Source organism: Lissotriton vulgaris, chromosome 3_1 (assembly GCF_964263255.1).
Source record: "Lissotriton vulgaris chromosome 3_1, aLisVul1.2, whole genome shotgun sequence".
In the NCBI taxonomy this organism is placed as follows: domain Eukaryota; kingdom Metazoa; phylum Chordata; class Amphibia; order Caudata; family Salamandridae; genus Lissotriton; species Lissotriton vulgaris.
Genome location: NC_141689.1, coordinates 1730491141 through 1730508387, shown reverse-complemented (window position 1 = coordinate 1730508387; position 17247 = coordinate 1730491141).

The following is a 17247-nucleotide window of genomic DNA, read 5'->3' as shown; positions in this document are numbered from 1 at the left end:
AGAGGGACCGACGCTGGGAAGCAACCCATCAACATCAATGCCTTTTTGGGTACAGACTTCTTGATGAGTGTGCCAGGACCCCACTCTTCAACAACACCCCATTGTTTAGCCCTGCATTAGATCCAGCTGGCAGCCTGCCTAATCAAACGACTTCCGGATGATCACTTTTCTCCAGAGAAGTTACAAAGCCCAAAGGTCAATACCCAGCTTGAAGTGAAAAAGAACAAGTAGGTATATAACCCAAGCAAGAGTTAAATCACCCCAATTGGGGTTAGTTATCAACCGCTATCCAAGCAAGAAGCACCCTTTGACAAAGCAACCCAACTCCCTATGGGCAGCGCCTCTGCAGGGAGAACTTCAGCCTATGCTCTTGGAATAGGTGCGGGCTCCTGCAAAAGCTTAAATAGTATGAACCCGCACTGTTTTGGTAGGACTTTGACCTCCTTAAGTTACAAGAGACCTGGGCTCAATCAACTATCCCTCTAACAGACTTCGTTGAGTTCTAGAAACCAGCCATAAAAGTCAACAGGTATGGTCGACCAATAGGTGGCCTCTCCATCTAAGTTTCTACATCACTGCACCACACAGAGAAGAGATTGCACTGAAAGCACCTTGGGCTCAAGCAATTCAACTTAACATCTTCCACACAGTAAATAACACTCGCTTCTGATAATTAATATCCACATTAATCCATTCAAATTCAGGAAGAAGGAGACTTTGAAAAACCTCGTAGCAATGTTAATTAACCTCAAACTAAAAGATATTTCTGCAAATAATCTGCTATCCGGCGATTTTAACAACAATCTTTTTTGGGGGAATATTGGGCATGATGTCAATAGCCTGGACATTGAGTATGATCTCCCTGTACAAAATCTCCTTCCAGCTACTAGCCGGAACACTTTAGCAGAATTATGTTTAAACAAGTGAAACTCCCTAGGCCTCAGGCTCATTAACCCTTTCGATGCTCATGACGAGCTCAGCTCGTCATGATGCACAGTTGAGCTGTGCTGATGACGAGCTGAGCTCGTCATGAATAAAGAAGAATAGCAATTTCCAGCACAGGAGGGGGAAAACGCCTAGCAGCCAAGGTGTTAATGGGCACTTCAGCAGTGACACACCTCCAGGATAGACAAGAACCGGGGGCAAGTCCATTTCCTACATAGATTTCATCCTCATTATGATGGGACTTTTCAAACATTTTGGAGACTTCTCTTTAGGTGGACATCTTGACAGCAATCACCGACCGCAAAACATCAATCTCGCTATTAGTCCTATAAAAATGGAGGCAGCCCCATTCACCAGCCTTTGTTGTGTGGACAGAAAATGTAAAATGGCTGAAATAGAACAGCAAAATAAGCCCGGAAGCTTTGACACCGATAAGAGCTCCACTCAACAAAGTCACAGCCCAACGCAACTCCCCCATCAGACAATGGACCTGCATTGCAAAGCAAATTCTGCAGGAAATCCACGTTGATCTAACATCATGTGCTAAGCCTCGCGACCTGCTTCCTACAAAATTCAAATTGACAGAAGACTTGAAAAGCCGCAAGGCACAGTCTGAGCATCTCAAGATCCCAAATCAGGAGAGCAATCTGGCGACCCACAAGGGGAAAAAAACAAGGACTTCTGGCTCCAACTGCTAGTCACAAGCAAGGGAAGAAACACAAAAGAATGTGGTGTTTGGTCATTGATCAACCAAGGTACAATAGGCAGCAGGAGAGACACTAACGCAAACATTTCTGAACCAGCAGGGGTCTCATTCTTGATGACCCACTTTTCATCACAAGCCGCATGCTCCACCACCTGCCTGTAGCTTGTCAAGCAAGCCACATGCGGTTCAGGAGGCCAGTGACACGTGCAGATTTTCAAACCCCCCCAATACATGCTGCAAAATGGAGGAATGCTGCACACTAAAAATGGCAAGGCTGCAAAAAGATGGAGCCCCATGCCCCAACGGCTTACCCACTGCTTTCTTTTCTTCCGACTCTGCACTCTAGTCTGAGCTACTAACGCAACTGTTTAAATACTATTTAGCAGCCAATTCCAATCAAGACTCTTGGAGAGGATCCATCATTCAACCAATCTTTGAAGGACGCTTGAAATTATACCCTAGCCACATCAGGCTCACTGCCCTGACTGACAACAATGCCAAAGTGTGCATCAACCTTTTACTTGATGGCCTTAGAGCCTGGTCAGAAGATCAACAGAGTGTAGCAGCTTTAGAGACAAATGCAGCACCTCCTCAACCTGATAGCTTTGGCCCTTATATGTAACAAAGCAATCAGAGGCAAAAGGACACTGTAGTCTTGCTTTACCAAGAGGACCTCCATGGTAAAAACTGCAGGACTGGGGCTTGCCAGACGCCTTGTTGAGGACAATAGTACAGTTGTACACCAACACTTGGGTGCAGTTCAAACTAGGAGAAGGACTCTGCATCTCAAGGAGGATCCCCACAATCTCTGGGTTGAAGCATAGCTGCATGCTGCCCCCACTGTTTTTTAACTTATACATAGCTGACATGTCAAAACAACTTCATGAAAAAAACTGGCATCCACTTAAAATATGAGGCCAAATAATGACACACCTGTTATACGCAGATGATCTGGTGCTCCTTAGTCACACAAAGATGGGACTCCAAAGGCTACTGACCACCCTACATGACTACACAGTAGAAAACATGTTAGAGATCAATCTAGCAAAAACCAGGATGGTCTCATTTAGCCTGAATTCAATCTTGGCTAACATATGGCATCTCAAAGGCATTTGGCTACACCACAGCAAGGACAATACATATCTGAGAATCCTTCTAGATGGCAAATGGTTATTAACCCCTCATGTACGCTCCATCTTGACTCACTCCTCCAGGTGATGAAAGCAAAAATCTGTCCAACACTAACCTACGGGAGGGAAATCACACTAGGAAGGGAAGTTGGGTCAGTGGACAAACTGGTCACCAGAATTTACAAAACCACTCTGCGTCTTTACAGAACAGCAACAGAGGTGCAAGAGAGACTCGAGTATATTACAACAACACAGTACTGGGCCAGAGGCACCCGTTTTCTTAACTTCTATCAAAGGTTCATACTGGCACCACTCAATTCCATGCATGGTTAAATCTGTTGCAAACTTGAGCGATCTGACCAGAGATCATCATACGGGCAACATCTTGAGGATAAACTGAGGGAATTCTCACTGTTTGAAGCCCAGAGCAAACATCTCTCCCAACAGCTCTTTAAGAAATTAACATCTCTCATGGCTAAAAAAAATGTAAAAATTGCAGGATCTGGTAGCCTTAGGCAAGCGCTCAGACGCACTATTCAACCAAGTAGCAGAATTTCATCACCTACACTTACCCTATATGAATTAAAGCTCAGCTTGTGGCTCTAAGACTGGGTGAGGGAACTTTTTCGCTCACCTTCTGTCCTGGCGCCGTACACCCACTCAGAACTCAAGCTGCTGGTTATGAGCAAGGAAAAGAAACCCTCATTTATGTGTTATGTATTTGCCTCCACTTACTGTAAATAAAGTATTACTCTTCCCCATGCCAACTTCATTCGGCTAGGTGCACGTTCACGCTGGAATGCAGTAATAACCAGCCTGAAAACATTAAATCCACTAATTAACATGGAAACTATCAAATTTCTCTAGATGGCAGCAATCAAACTGGATTCAGCCAACGGCACCAGTGCAGCGGAAATACACCCTTGAATGCTGTACTCATTGGCCCATGTGCTCACCATCCTAAATTGCATACAAGGGGTTGACAGAACCACCACACCAACAACATGTTCAGCCTGTCACGCCAGAGTCCAACTTGCACGGGTTTGCACAAATGGTGGGCCCAGTCATAACTGTAAATTTTCATGCACACTGTCCTTCACTGTAAGTACACCAATGCCCACAAGAGTTTTAGAATGACCCAAGCTGCTGTTCGACTTTCTTAGGCTGGCCATTGTCCAAATTTTTTAGAATATTTATCTCCACTCCTTCCACTGATGCACATTAAAATACACTGTCCAGACAGCACCAGGCCATATTTTGAAAAAGAGAACTTTTGCTCTCCGTCTCAGTTAACTGCTTTACACCGAGGCCTGAGCGCTGCAAAATTTGCACAATGCTTTTACAACCTTCGTGCGAATCTGGCCTCCTTTTTTGCACTGCCTGCTTGCTCTCTTTGCATGGATCCACTCCCAATTGCACTGTATGAACTGCACCAGGCAAATCTTCGAGCAAGAGAACTCTTGTCACCTACTGCCATCTAGCTGACTGTTTTATATCCAGCAAAAGACACACAGATGATGGACGGAATGTAGAGCAAATCAAACATTCACCCCCAGTCAATAGATCTCGGTTAAATTCATAGTTTTTTTGCTCACTGTGCCATCCCAGTTGAAATCCAGCCATATGCAAATCAGTCATGGGAACAGTCCAGACCGAACTGCCAAGCCAAGTTCTCCCTGGACCAGAAACAAGCATCCTGTGACTGGTTTCGGGACATCAGCCCTCATTAGCAAGGCTAGCTTGATTCCATTGGGACAGTGAGTCCAGGACCCACATCTGGGCATACCCAGCAAACCTAGGGGGTGAAAGCAAAAAACACAGATGATGGACAGAATGTAGAGCAATTCAAACATTAACCCAAAGTCAATAGATATTTGTTAAATCCATCGTTCTTTTGCTCAATATGTCAGCCCAATTTAGACCCAGACATACTGTGCCGCCTTGGAACAGTCCAGACCAAACTGCCAAGCTTTGTCCTCCCTGGACCGGAAACAAGCATCCTATTACCAGTTTTGGGCATCACCCCTCATCAGCCAGGCTAGCTTGATTCCAGTGGCACAGTGAGCCTGGGATGGGGAACAACCTTTACAACGCAACATTTACAACGTGCTACCGTTACAACAAAACATTTACAACACAACATCCATTACATCGCATGCCATTACAACGCAACCATTACAATGCATGACACTACAATGCATACCACTACAACGCATGTCATTACAACACAGTCATTACAACGCATACCATCACAAAGCATAGTACCCTTACACTATCCAACACTTACCTTACTGTTGCACCTCCTGGAGTTAGAATAGTAATTTTTATCCCTACACTATCCAACACTTACCCTACTGTTGCACCCCCCTGGAGTTGGAATAGTAATTTGTACCCCTACACTATCCAACACTTACCCTACTGTTGCACCCCCCTGTAGTTAGAATAGTAATTTGTATCCCTACACTATCCAACACTTACCCTACTGTTGCACCCTCTGGAGTTAGAATAGTAATTTTTACCCCTACACTATCTAACACTTATCCTACTGTTGCACCCACCTGAAGTTAGAATAGTAATGTTTACCCCTACACTATCCAATACTTACCATACATGCAATGTAATGGTATGCGTTGTAATGGTATGTGTTGTAAAGGTAGCATGTGTTGTAATGAAATGAGTTGTAAAGGTAGTTTTTAAAAATGTGTTGTAATGCCATGCGTTGTAATGGAATGCGTTGTAATGGATGTTGCGGTGTACAAAATGCTTTGTAAAGGTATGCGTTGTACAAGTATGCGTTGTAACGTCATACATTCTCCTGGAACCCATGTCTGGGCATACCCGTGCACTTAGGGTGAGAAAGCAAAAGACACACAGATGATGGAGGGAATGTAGAGCAATTCAAACATTCAATCCCAGTCAATAGATCTGGGTCAAATCCATTGTTCCTTTTCAAACCATGCCACCCTATGTTTAGACCCAGCCATATGAAAATCTGTCTTGACCCTGTGATGGGTCTAAACTAGAATGGAATGGGATGATGAGGGGTGAAACCCTGAAACCGGTCCTAGGATTCTTGTTTCCAGTCCAGTGAGGACCTGGTTTGGCAGTTCAGACTGGACTGTTCACATAGAGAACAGGGTCAAGAATGATTTGCATATGGCTGGGTCGAAACTGGAATGGAATGGGGTGCAAAAAAAAAGTGATGGATTTAGGCCCAGAACTCTATACTGGGGTGAATGTATGACATTGTTCAGCATTCTGTCCGTCGATTGTTCTTTTTGCATATGTCACTCTGAGTGGGACTAGTATGCCCAGACATGTCTGTATTTCCTCCTTCAGTACACAGCAATGTTTTTATTATACGGTTTTATCTGAACGCTGCGCATGCTCATGCTTTCTACTGTTTGTAAAGGTTTTTTTTAACCATACAATAAAACTGACCTATGACAGACTGATGTAAACTTTCCAACTGGCCAAACTGATCCTTGTATTCAACCTACGCTTCATCGAGTTTGGACTTAACTTTTGACTTTGTTCCAAACAAGTGTAACCAGAGGACTGTGTTTGGTGCTTAACTCTTTTTGGTGCTATTTTGAACATTACATTTTAAAACAGTTCTACTTCGTTCTTTGTTGTTGTTTTAACTTCAGTTTGGTTGTCAAAATGGACTCAATTTTTCTAAACATATAATTAATGAAAATATTTGTGATTATTGTTTGAGGTGTGTTTTCGCCGCCCCTCAACTAATACTTCAACTTTTTACATAAACCATACCTTCAAGTAAAGTATCTAGGAACATGGACTGTAAGATGAGGCTTGTCGAACTTCACTGGACAGGTATTTTGACAAAGGCAATTTTAACATTTAAAGCAACCAGAATGATCTAATAGTTGTACTCCGGCCTCATTTTCGAGTTGGCTTGAAACATTGTGCCACGATTTGGGGGCAGAAATTTGAATTCTGACCATTTGCTCCTCATCACAAAGAACCCTTATGAGATAATGTGGTAGGAATTGTGAACAGCTGTGCACACCCAAAGTAAATGGCTCTGAGTCTATGGTTATGCCCAGTTGTGGGGATATCTCTACCCATATTTGTCCCCTGCTATGAGCAGCTGGTAAAAGTGAGTGGGGAAATCATAGATCGCTAGGCAAAGCAGAGGTTGGGGAGAGATTTGAGGGTGCAGATTAGGCTCCTACAACTCTGGGTGGAATGTTGTTTTTCCTCATGGTATTACAGGGCGTCAGGTGGGGGTGTGGCTGTGCCTTAGCCCACAGCCTCTGCCCCAGGCTGCCTGTAGTTTTATTGGGTGTTGATCCACATCCAGTGAAACCTTTGCTGAGAGTTTTCACACTGTGCAATCACAGGTGAGAGAACACGAGAAAATACATCTCATGGAGCGGTATCCTATCAGGAATAGGACTTTGAGAGACTTTTTAGGCCCAATTCGCAAAGGAAAGTTGACATCAGTAGATCTACTCAAAGGTAGATCTACTCTTACACATATGTGTAACCCTGCACTTTTTTTCATACATAATTAAGTGATGTTTACACCTGGGAATAATTTAAATGTCTTTGTCCACTCTATTGATTAGGTGGGGCATCATATTACTCAATTTCTTAGGGGCCGATTCGGATTTCGGCCGGAAGGGCTCTGAACCATGTTCGGAGCCCTTCCGAACGAATTGTTCAGTGCCGGCCGGATTCGTGTCCGACCGAGCCATTCCGATGGGCATTCCGACTCGTATTTCCGGATTGCGGACGACAGGCTCGGAGAGCCTGTCGGCAGTCCGGAAATCCCTCAGTACTCCCCAGTTGCCTCTTTATGACCGAGGGAGTACGATGACAGCTTTTCACTGGCTTTTCATGCTGGTGTGTCTGACACGAAAAGGCAGTCAGAAGCTGTTTCTGACGGCCCCCAGCAGAGCCCCTATGGGTGTGAAGCTGCCGGATGGCAGCCTGGGGGCACCTATGGTGCTTTTCCGTTGATCCCTGCACCCGGTGGCAGGCACCTTGGGGTGCCGGCCACAGGGTGCAGAGATGAACTGCACCCCTGCTTTCAGTAATGCAGGCATGCATTACGCTCCAAATGCATGCTTGTATTGCAAAGTATATGAGGGCATTGTACTAGCAGGGCTGTAACCGATGTCAGCATGTCGGTCAGTTACAGCTCCTAGCCGATGTCGTACAGATTCAGGTCCGTCCGATATCGGAATCGGCCCCTCAGTGTAAATGTATTATTCATATTTTTTTCCTTTTTGTGGAGATCTACTCCACTGAGGATAATCTACCTTTCGGAATGTTTAAGGGAGTTTGAAGAGATTGATTTTAAACAAAACATTTACAAATATTTTCAGAAAAATATAAATTGAAATTAATTTAAAATAAATAACATCACTGAAGTGCAACTAATGTAATAACATGTTATAACACATTACTTTCTCAACATAAATGTGCATGGCATTAAAAATGAAATTTAAAATTTATAAATATGTATTTTTAACAATAATCCAAGGATAAAATTACCCACCCTAAAAAGTATTTTTATTTTTGGTTATTTATGTGTTTTATTTTATTTGAATTTTCAAACTTAAATTATAATTGTATTTTTAATGACATGCATTATTAATAATTAGGACAATTTTTTTATGACCAAAACATTTATTATGTCTTTATTCAACATTTATAATTCAGATAAAGTCAAATCAAAATAAGCTTTATTCGATTTTAGTAATTTAAAATCACAATTATAATTAATTAAATAAATGTAACAATAATTCTTACGGTAGTTAGATTAATACCCTCCTTCAAATGTAATTTGATTGTGTGTTGCAGTACCAGTGGTTGGCCATGTGTAATTCATGACTTACTGCAAGGCTAGACTGGAGTAAATTTAAGCCTGTCTTGACACTATTAGGGCTGTATTTGATTTAGAAGTGAGGATGTGTGATTTGTAGAAGTATGTTTGCCCTAAATGTTTTCTTAAAATTCCTAAAATCACAGCCATTTTGTGGTAATTATTTACCAGTTATTGTATTGTAGGTGTACTTATATAGCGCGGTCCTGTCGCCCCAAGGGCATCCTGGCGCTTATCCCATCACTCCCCCTAATTTCTACTACATTTACTACAAAAAGTTTTACCTACGTTTATCGTGATATCTGGCAACATGTCAGAGATCTCTGCAACAAAAATGTAAGAGTTGCAGAAGTGGAGATCTCAACCCATAGGTCTATGAACTTCAGTTCATTTTGTCTACAGTTTTGGGAGTCGAGGCAAACACAAAAGGAAGCACCCATTTTTATCAATGACTAGCAACATCCACAGCACAGTGCTAAAATGGTTTCTGTTGTTTGCTTGCATAAAGGGCATCATGACAGGCTGTTCTGGTATGGCTTTTTTAGGCATAGGAGAGGCAGGTTAGGAAGCTGGAAACAAGTGAAGTTTCTCATATACAGTTTTCGCTAAGCAGATTTGTTTGGTTCAATCTCTCATCTATTCCTCACTACTCCTTTGAATTTGATTATCACCATAAAACTGATTAGTATCATTGTCATGCATCTTGTCCCGTAAACCTGAGAGGATTTGCGTGTATTTGAAGCTCCCCTGAAGTACACAACAAACCAATTTTGAACATAGAGGGTTTACTCATGAGCCCTCTTCATCACTGCAGCGCAGATTACAAAATCATGTCTATGAGGCAACCAAAGCTACGTTGCTTACAATGGCCTCATAGATATGGAATAAGGCAAGGCAACACAAATCGCTGTGTTGTCTTTCTCTGAGCTCGGGAGGCATTTCATGGGCATTGCAGGGGGGTTTTCCGACCACACTGCGTCAGATTTTTATGCGTCCCCAGATTTACAAGATCATGTAAACCTAGAGAAGCACCAAATACTTATGCAGCCCAAGGCGAGACGTAACTAGGAGAAATTGTCTCTAGTCTGCCTAAATTGCACCAGCACTGAGGGAAAAGACAGGATTGGACAGAATTAGAGAAACACGATTGTGAGAAGTTGGCCCAGTATATGCTATCCACTAATTAAAGTGGGCACCTTGCATCAGTCTAAACAACCCTTATGGTGATTTAAGAGGTCAAAGTTAACCTTTGAAAGCTGTCCAAGTGGTAGCTGTGGAGAGCAGCCTTCAGGCTTAACTTTGATGGAATGTTAAGCAGCTTGTTTTACCAGAATGCAACCTAATAGTATTGGGTAAATGAAAGGAGAACCACACAGTAGTTAAAAAAAATCTATTTATCAATCAAGTATTACACAGTATCTCCTAAACAGAGATAATCCCAAAGCACACAATACGTAAGCACAGAAATGATAGTAAATAGCACTAATACACAATGGGCCCCAGGGGGGACCAAACCATATACTAAAACAGTGGTATAAGAACCACAACTTGAGTCAAGACAGTGTTGAGAGGATGTGGAATCACTGGGACCCCAAGGAAATACCCAAGGCGAGTAGGTAGGGACCCCAGGGAGGACGGGTGCAGTGTAGGACCATGACTGCATGCTCCGTACACTTCTATGGGAAAGTCCCTGTTGAAGTTTCAGAGTTTGAGGACCTTTCCCAGTGGACTTTCAAGAAACCCAGTGGAAGATAGAAGGTTGGAGAGCCACCCCAACTGTGGATACTGAGGTACCCAAGTTACCTCTCCCAGGGAAGCCGGGTGTATAGTTCTGAAGTGGCGTCAGAAACCGCAGTCAAACCCAATGGAGAACTTCGGAGAAGAGCCGCTGCTGCTGGAAGGAAGAAAAGTGTCAGTTGGAATCCAAAGGTAGATTCTTGCTGAAGAGTACCTGAAAGCAGAGGGAACAGAGTCTAGGTCACTCAGGAGTGACCAGGGGCTCAGTAGACGAATTCCCACCAATGTGGAGTGCTTCAGGTGCGCTGATGGAGTTCTTGACTCTTCAGCTACGGGGACCAGGAGATGTTGAGGACAACCAGGAGCTGGATACAAGCTGTCCCACGAAGGATGTTGAGTTCTGAGGGGTCGGTGTCTGGTGGGAGTACGAAGAAGCCTTGGCAACGGCAAACCACACAGAAGGTCATGGATGTGTACGGTTCAAACCAGCAAGCTCCAGGAGACTCACCACAGTAAGGAGAGTCAGGGTTGGCCTGGAGCAAGCAGGGGAGCCCGGAAAAAAGCAAAGTTAACTCTCCAGTGGACTCCCAGGCTGGAGGCATGGGAGTCGCGAGAGGACCTCGAGCGATTTCACCAAACAACAGCCCACAGAGCACTCACTGTGAGGATGCAAGACTTTTTAGTAGACAATGGTGCCAGGGGTTGGGGCAACTGAGAGCCCAACACATTTGCCAACAAGCATATGCACTTGCAAATGTCCCCCGTGCACTGGAGTTTGAGTATTGCAGGGTCCACGAGGGATTATGAGCTCAAACTTGGTGAATGGGCATATTGGACCTTGAGGGATATAGAAACCCACCTCATGTGTTGCTGATGCTTTGGAGTCCGTCGGAGCTCACAATAAGTAGACCCGACAGCAGAGTTGCGGTACCTGCAAATGCAGGGAAGTGACTCCTTCACTCCAAGGGAGATATCTTTGATTGTCCCTGATGCTCCACAGGTCATGCACAGATTCTGTATGGGGCAAAGGCACAGACAATGCTTCAGACTGACAGGGACACGAAGTCAAGCCCATACCAATTCAAGCGAAGTCCATAGTGGCCAGATGGGCAAAGTTTAGTGGTTTCTGGTTCAGAATCTTGTCCACATTGAATTTAGGGTCCTACAGCAAGGTAATCCCTTTTGTACACAGGGTAGAGGGTTGGACAGATTCAGGGGACCCTCTCAGGGGAGTGTCTGGACAGTCGGGAGGTTACTCCCATGTCCTTTGCCCAGTTTTGCGCAGGAGCAGGAGCCAACGGCTCCCAGGATTGGTTTGACTGGACTATGCACAGGGAAACCAAATGTGCTCCTCATGCCATCTTTCGGTCGCTGGCAAGCATACCCACCCAGCCCTAATACACTAAATCCTGTCTGAGAGGTGGTCACACCTCCCTGTGACCGGATGCCTATAGTGCTGCCTTCCCCAGCTTGAGCTTTGCTCAGCAGCAGGAAGGCAGAAATGGGTCTCAAGTCGGCAGCAACCATTTTGTGCTGCCAGGGACTAGGAGGCTGGTACCAGGAACACCAAGGACGCAACGAAGCTCGCTTCTGAGGGGTGGAATCATACCTCCCACACATACCTCCCACACCAGTTACCGGTGTAGGGGCATGATTCCAACATGCCTGGCACCAAACACAATAGGGTTTGTTTCAGCTGTATTAGAGTTGTCATCATTTGGCCGCATAATGGCACTCTATGGACATCATTAGGATGGCGGGTGGACAAAGTATGTGCGGGGGTCCCGTGAGTGACATTAGGATGCGCCAGCCACACTGGCTGGCGCATCCTGCATTTTTAACATTGTGGCGGGCGGCACCGCAATGCCAAAAATGCATGTTGTGCATGTGCATGCAAAACGTGGCAGGCACTGCACATTGCCTGCCATGTTGAGCATGCACATGAAGGGGGGTACCATAGGTATCCCGATGTACCCCCACAACCCTCCAACATTCTGGGGACCTGCAACAGGACCCAAACTCAAAATCCACATGCCTTTCCGTGGCAGGCGCCCTCCCGCCTGCATGCTGATATGGATGGCGGTGTCTAGGAAACACTGCCACCATATTAAACCCTTTCCCATCCGGTCCTGTTTGCCGGACCCTTCCCCCCACCATACTAATATGGCGGGGGAAATGGGTGGTGGGCGGGCTAGGATGTACAGTGGATCACCACCACCCTACATCCTAATGGGCCCCTATATGTCTTAAATGGCTGTCTCACTGACAACCCGAGAGAATAGACTCTGTAGGTGCAGGGGTGTTCTGCTCATGCAGTGGCACCCTCTCACTTAGAACCAAGCACCCTGCGTTCAGGATTGTTAAGGCCTGCTATAAGGGTGACTTATAGGTTTTTAGTGCAGTGACCCTTAGATATAGTAAACCTATATCTTAAGAAAGGTGCAGAGCAACAATATCAATGGGGAAATGTCAACAAACATAAATATTGAGGTAAGAATGTCATCTGTTTTAAATATCGATGGAATAAATATCGATGTTAGAAATATCAATTTTTCTAAAATATCGATATTGTGAAATATCGATGTAATATAGTTGAAATAAATATCAATGTAAATTATATCAATATTACATTCATAATGGAATTTTTATTTAGTTGTTTAATAGTTATATTATGTCATATTTTCTAAATTATTAATGTTTTAATAGAAAGACTAAGGGGCCCATTAGGATCATGAGCAGATCGCCACCACCCGCATGGTGGAGGCGATCCACCCGTGAACCAACCTCGCCCACCACCCAAAAACCGTCCGCCGCTTTTCTGCTTAATCAACGAGTTGACCGGGCAGAAAAGGGTTTAATATGGTGGCGGTGTCTGTTAGACACCGCCAACATATTAAGATGGGTTTGGAAACTGGAAAGATGCTTTTCCATGGCGGTATTGCCGCCACAGAAAGGCATGTGGAAATTGACCGCGGGGATCCGTTGTGGACCCCCAGATACTCTGGGGGGTAAGGGGTGCACATGGGGGGTACCCCCCGCAGTTCCATGCACAACATGGTAGGTTTTGCTATTAGGTCTATGTATTATAGATCTTAGATACTTGGAAACAGTTTTTGTTTCTTGTTGGAGTTATTCATACATATTTATTGTTTGTTTACTCAGTGTTGGTCCAATTTTTGTTATAGATTGTTCAGTTCTTAGTTCTTGGTAACTTAGTTCTTTATTTATTGATTATATACGTTTGTGTAGTGTTGGTTGTCCTCTCCCTATTGTGGCCCGGAAGGAATTATGCCATCCTACTACTGTGTTATTAGTTTTGGCTTTTTGTGCAATAGTGCTAGCGTAGACATTCCACCAGGGAATTTGGAATTTTGGTTGTCTACGGTGACCTGAACGATGCAATCTTACTACCCAGGTGTCCTCAAAATAACCCAAAAATTGAGTTAATTTTTTTCATTAATGCAGTAGAAAGGACTGTCAATTAATAAATTATAGTGATTTGCCACTTCTGTTGTTGGTACGTATGCTAGTGCAATTCATTTTTTTATTTGGTATGCAAAGTTGCTGTTGTTAGAGTAGTCAATACTTCCGGTAGATTTTTGGAGGTGTCTCCACATACTTTGATTAAAGTGGAAGTAACACCCTTGTATTGTTGTATGTGGGTATACTTTCTTAATTGCTTATATCATAGCTATTCCAAAATCGATTATGATTCATTGGGGCTAATAATTATCTGTTAATTCTTTTATTGTTGTTAATAGTTCTATATAGGTGGGATTATTTTTCTTTGGCAGCAATGCATAAATGAAAGGAATATTTGTTTCTTGATATTCACCATGAACGATGTAAAGTTGATAAAATGGTTTTGGACACACTTTAAAAGTTCCATCCATCATCCATGTCTCACAATTTTTAAATTTTTGCAAGTTGCAAAAATAAGAATTCTTTTATCATTGCTTTGGTTGTCATACATCAAAAATTTGTCTTCTTTATGGGTAATAGTATATCCTGGTATTTCAATTTCTTGAAAGGTTTGGGATGGGGTTGGAGTTGGATCGGACGCTATTTTAGTTTTAGCTATTAATTGTTTCAGGTTGGGGATGAAGGGCAATTGTCCTGTCACATGTTCAGGTACTTTTGTTAATACATTTTTCAAAATGTCAGTGCTTGTTTGTTGGGAGTCTGTGCTTGCTTCTCGAATTGTTTCTAAGGCTTCCCTTACTTCTACTTCTGTCACATTGGGTGGATGGTTGTGCTCTCTTACATTCAAAACGTTATTATCTACAGTTGTAGCTCGACCATAATCTACAGTTGAATAGTATTTGCTACATTTCCAATATGTTTTGTTATCTTTTACTTTTTCTTGGGTGTAGGTATAACCCATGCTGCTGAGCATTAATTTGACTTTTTCTGATGTGATAAAACTTGCTCCATCAGCCGGTTTCCGGTTTCAAAGCTTTTATTCGATTTGTAAACAAATCATACAAGCAAAACATGAAATCAATCCATTACGTTGAAAATTTAAAAAGAATATACAAAATTTATACAGGAATCCGAGAAAATTCATGTAAAGATAGGACACATACTAGCACACGTTAATATTGGATCATAATTAAGGAAGACACATAAAAGTGGCAAAAGGAATAGAAGTTAACAGTTAAAATCGTACAGACAGGAGTAGATAAATTAGCACAAAAGATTAATCCTGGCAGCTGTACGTTGAGCAACAAACCCCCGCATAATCATATGACATAAAAATTTCATTTTAAAATTTGTTAATACAAAAAAAAAGAAAAACATGTACAGACAGGGTTAAGGATATATTGAACACTCGCCCTGGCAGCTGTACATTTTGAAAAGTTCAGACAGGAATATAAAAATCATGACAACACAATACTTTTCCTGGCAGCTGTACATTTCAAAATATAGGTTGCAACAAAAAAACATATGTCCACGTTTTCTAAAACTGATACTAACACAAGGGCATTCTTAAAAGACCGTATATTGTATTTAATAAATATAGGTTTCAAATACCTTAGTCTTATAAAATGATAAAATTTACAAAAAAGTAGGAAATGGCAGCAACTCTGGCGTGAAACATTGTCACAAGGGCAGGGGGTGTCAGATTTCTGTTTCTGCTCCATCAGCCATTTCTAGGGTATATCTGTGAAGACATATATATTTGTTTTGAGTAAATATGCTATGGTTATATAAAAAATTGTTTGTTCAAATAGTAACTTCAAAAAAATACTTACAATATTGTTTTTTCGATTTTGTTGATGGTTTTATTTGTTGTTATTGCAGTTTCACTGTTGTAATTTCTGTAGATGGGGTAGGAAATAGTTTTAGTTCTATATATTGTCTATTATTGTTAGTTTCTCTGTATTTATAATTTATTAAAAGTGAAAGTATACTTACTTTTTGTAGTAGATGAATGTAATTTGGTGGATGTTCTTTGGTAGATGCAGTTTGTGAAGCTATGATGAAAAATGTTTTCTATAGTTTCTTTTTTATGCTTTTATCTTTGTAAAATGTTACTCTATTTCTAGATATAATTTGGTATTTTATTAGTTCTTGTTTTTTTTCATGTAGCAATAGATAAGGTAGTAAATCATGTTTGTATTTTATACTTTTTGCTGTTGATAGGAAGTTTCATTTTCATTTAAAAAGAAGAGAACATTTAAATAATTTAGGGAGTTAAACTAAGTATGTTGAGGATTTCATATTAATTAAAAACGGCTTTTTCTTACTGGTGTTGTTGTGTAATCTGTTATAGTAGTTATTGTAGATCTTTTCTCCTTCTCTCTCCAGGAAAATAACAGTCTTCTTTTGTGTTTGGCCGAAAACGCTAATTTTTGTAAGTTAAGTAATTTTTTGTACAGTGGTTAGTTAAGTAGTTCTAAATTTCAATTGGTTTGTGGTCTTGTAGTTTAAATTAGTTGGTTGAGAAACTTATTTTGAATCTGATAGCAGTTACTTTTTAATTAGTTAATTATATTTGTTATTTGTTAGTTGTTTATAATTAATTTTTGTTGCAGATGTTTTAAAATTAAAGTTAATAATTGTATTTTATAATTTAAACATTGTTGTATATGAAATGTATGTTAATAAATATGTGCTAGTGAGTATATTTTAATTATTGTGCATTTATATATGTATTTGCATTTTTTGAATGAGAAATATTTATTTTAAGTATATACTAAATTTATATATGTTTGTAAAATACGTTTTCAAATTTTGTCATGTATTACATTTTCTGATAGTTGAAAAGAATGTTTATTTAAGGTTGAATAGTATTTTTGATATATTTTGTATAAGTGATAAGGCTATTTGTAAGTCGATAATAGTGATATTTTTGTAATGTTTCTTTTTAATTTAGGCTTTTCGATATTTTTGTATTCGATATGTTTGTAGTCAATATATTTGTTAATTATATATTTTAAGGCGATAATTACATATCGTTATTTGTGTTAAAACTTGTTTATGTATAGGATGACGATATTTTTGTATACAATATTTTTGCGTCAATGTTTTTGTTGGTCGGTGTTTTTGTGATCGATATTTTAACAGTGATCTTTAGGTAAGTGTTGCATGAATCAATTTGCACAGGCTGCAATGGCAGGCCTGTGGTTCCATTTTGCCTGGAATTATACATGCTTCAGCCCATGGGAGGCCACTGGGGTATCTATGCCCTGGGTACATGAATACCATAAACTAGGGACTGACAAGGGTACCGGAGTACCCAATCTGGAGTGTACCTAAGTACATAACACAACAGTTTAGGGAGAAAGTAAATAGACTGGTGTCCTGATTAGCAGAATCCCAGTCAGACTAGTCAAAAACAATATCACAGGAAGAAAAAAGTGTGGCTA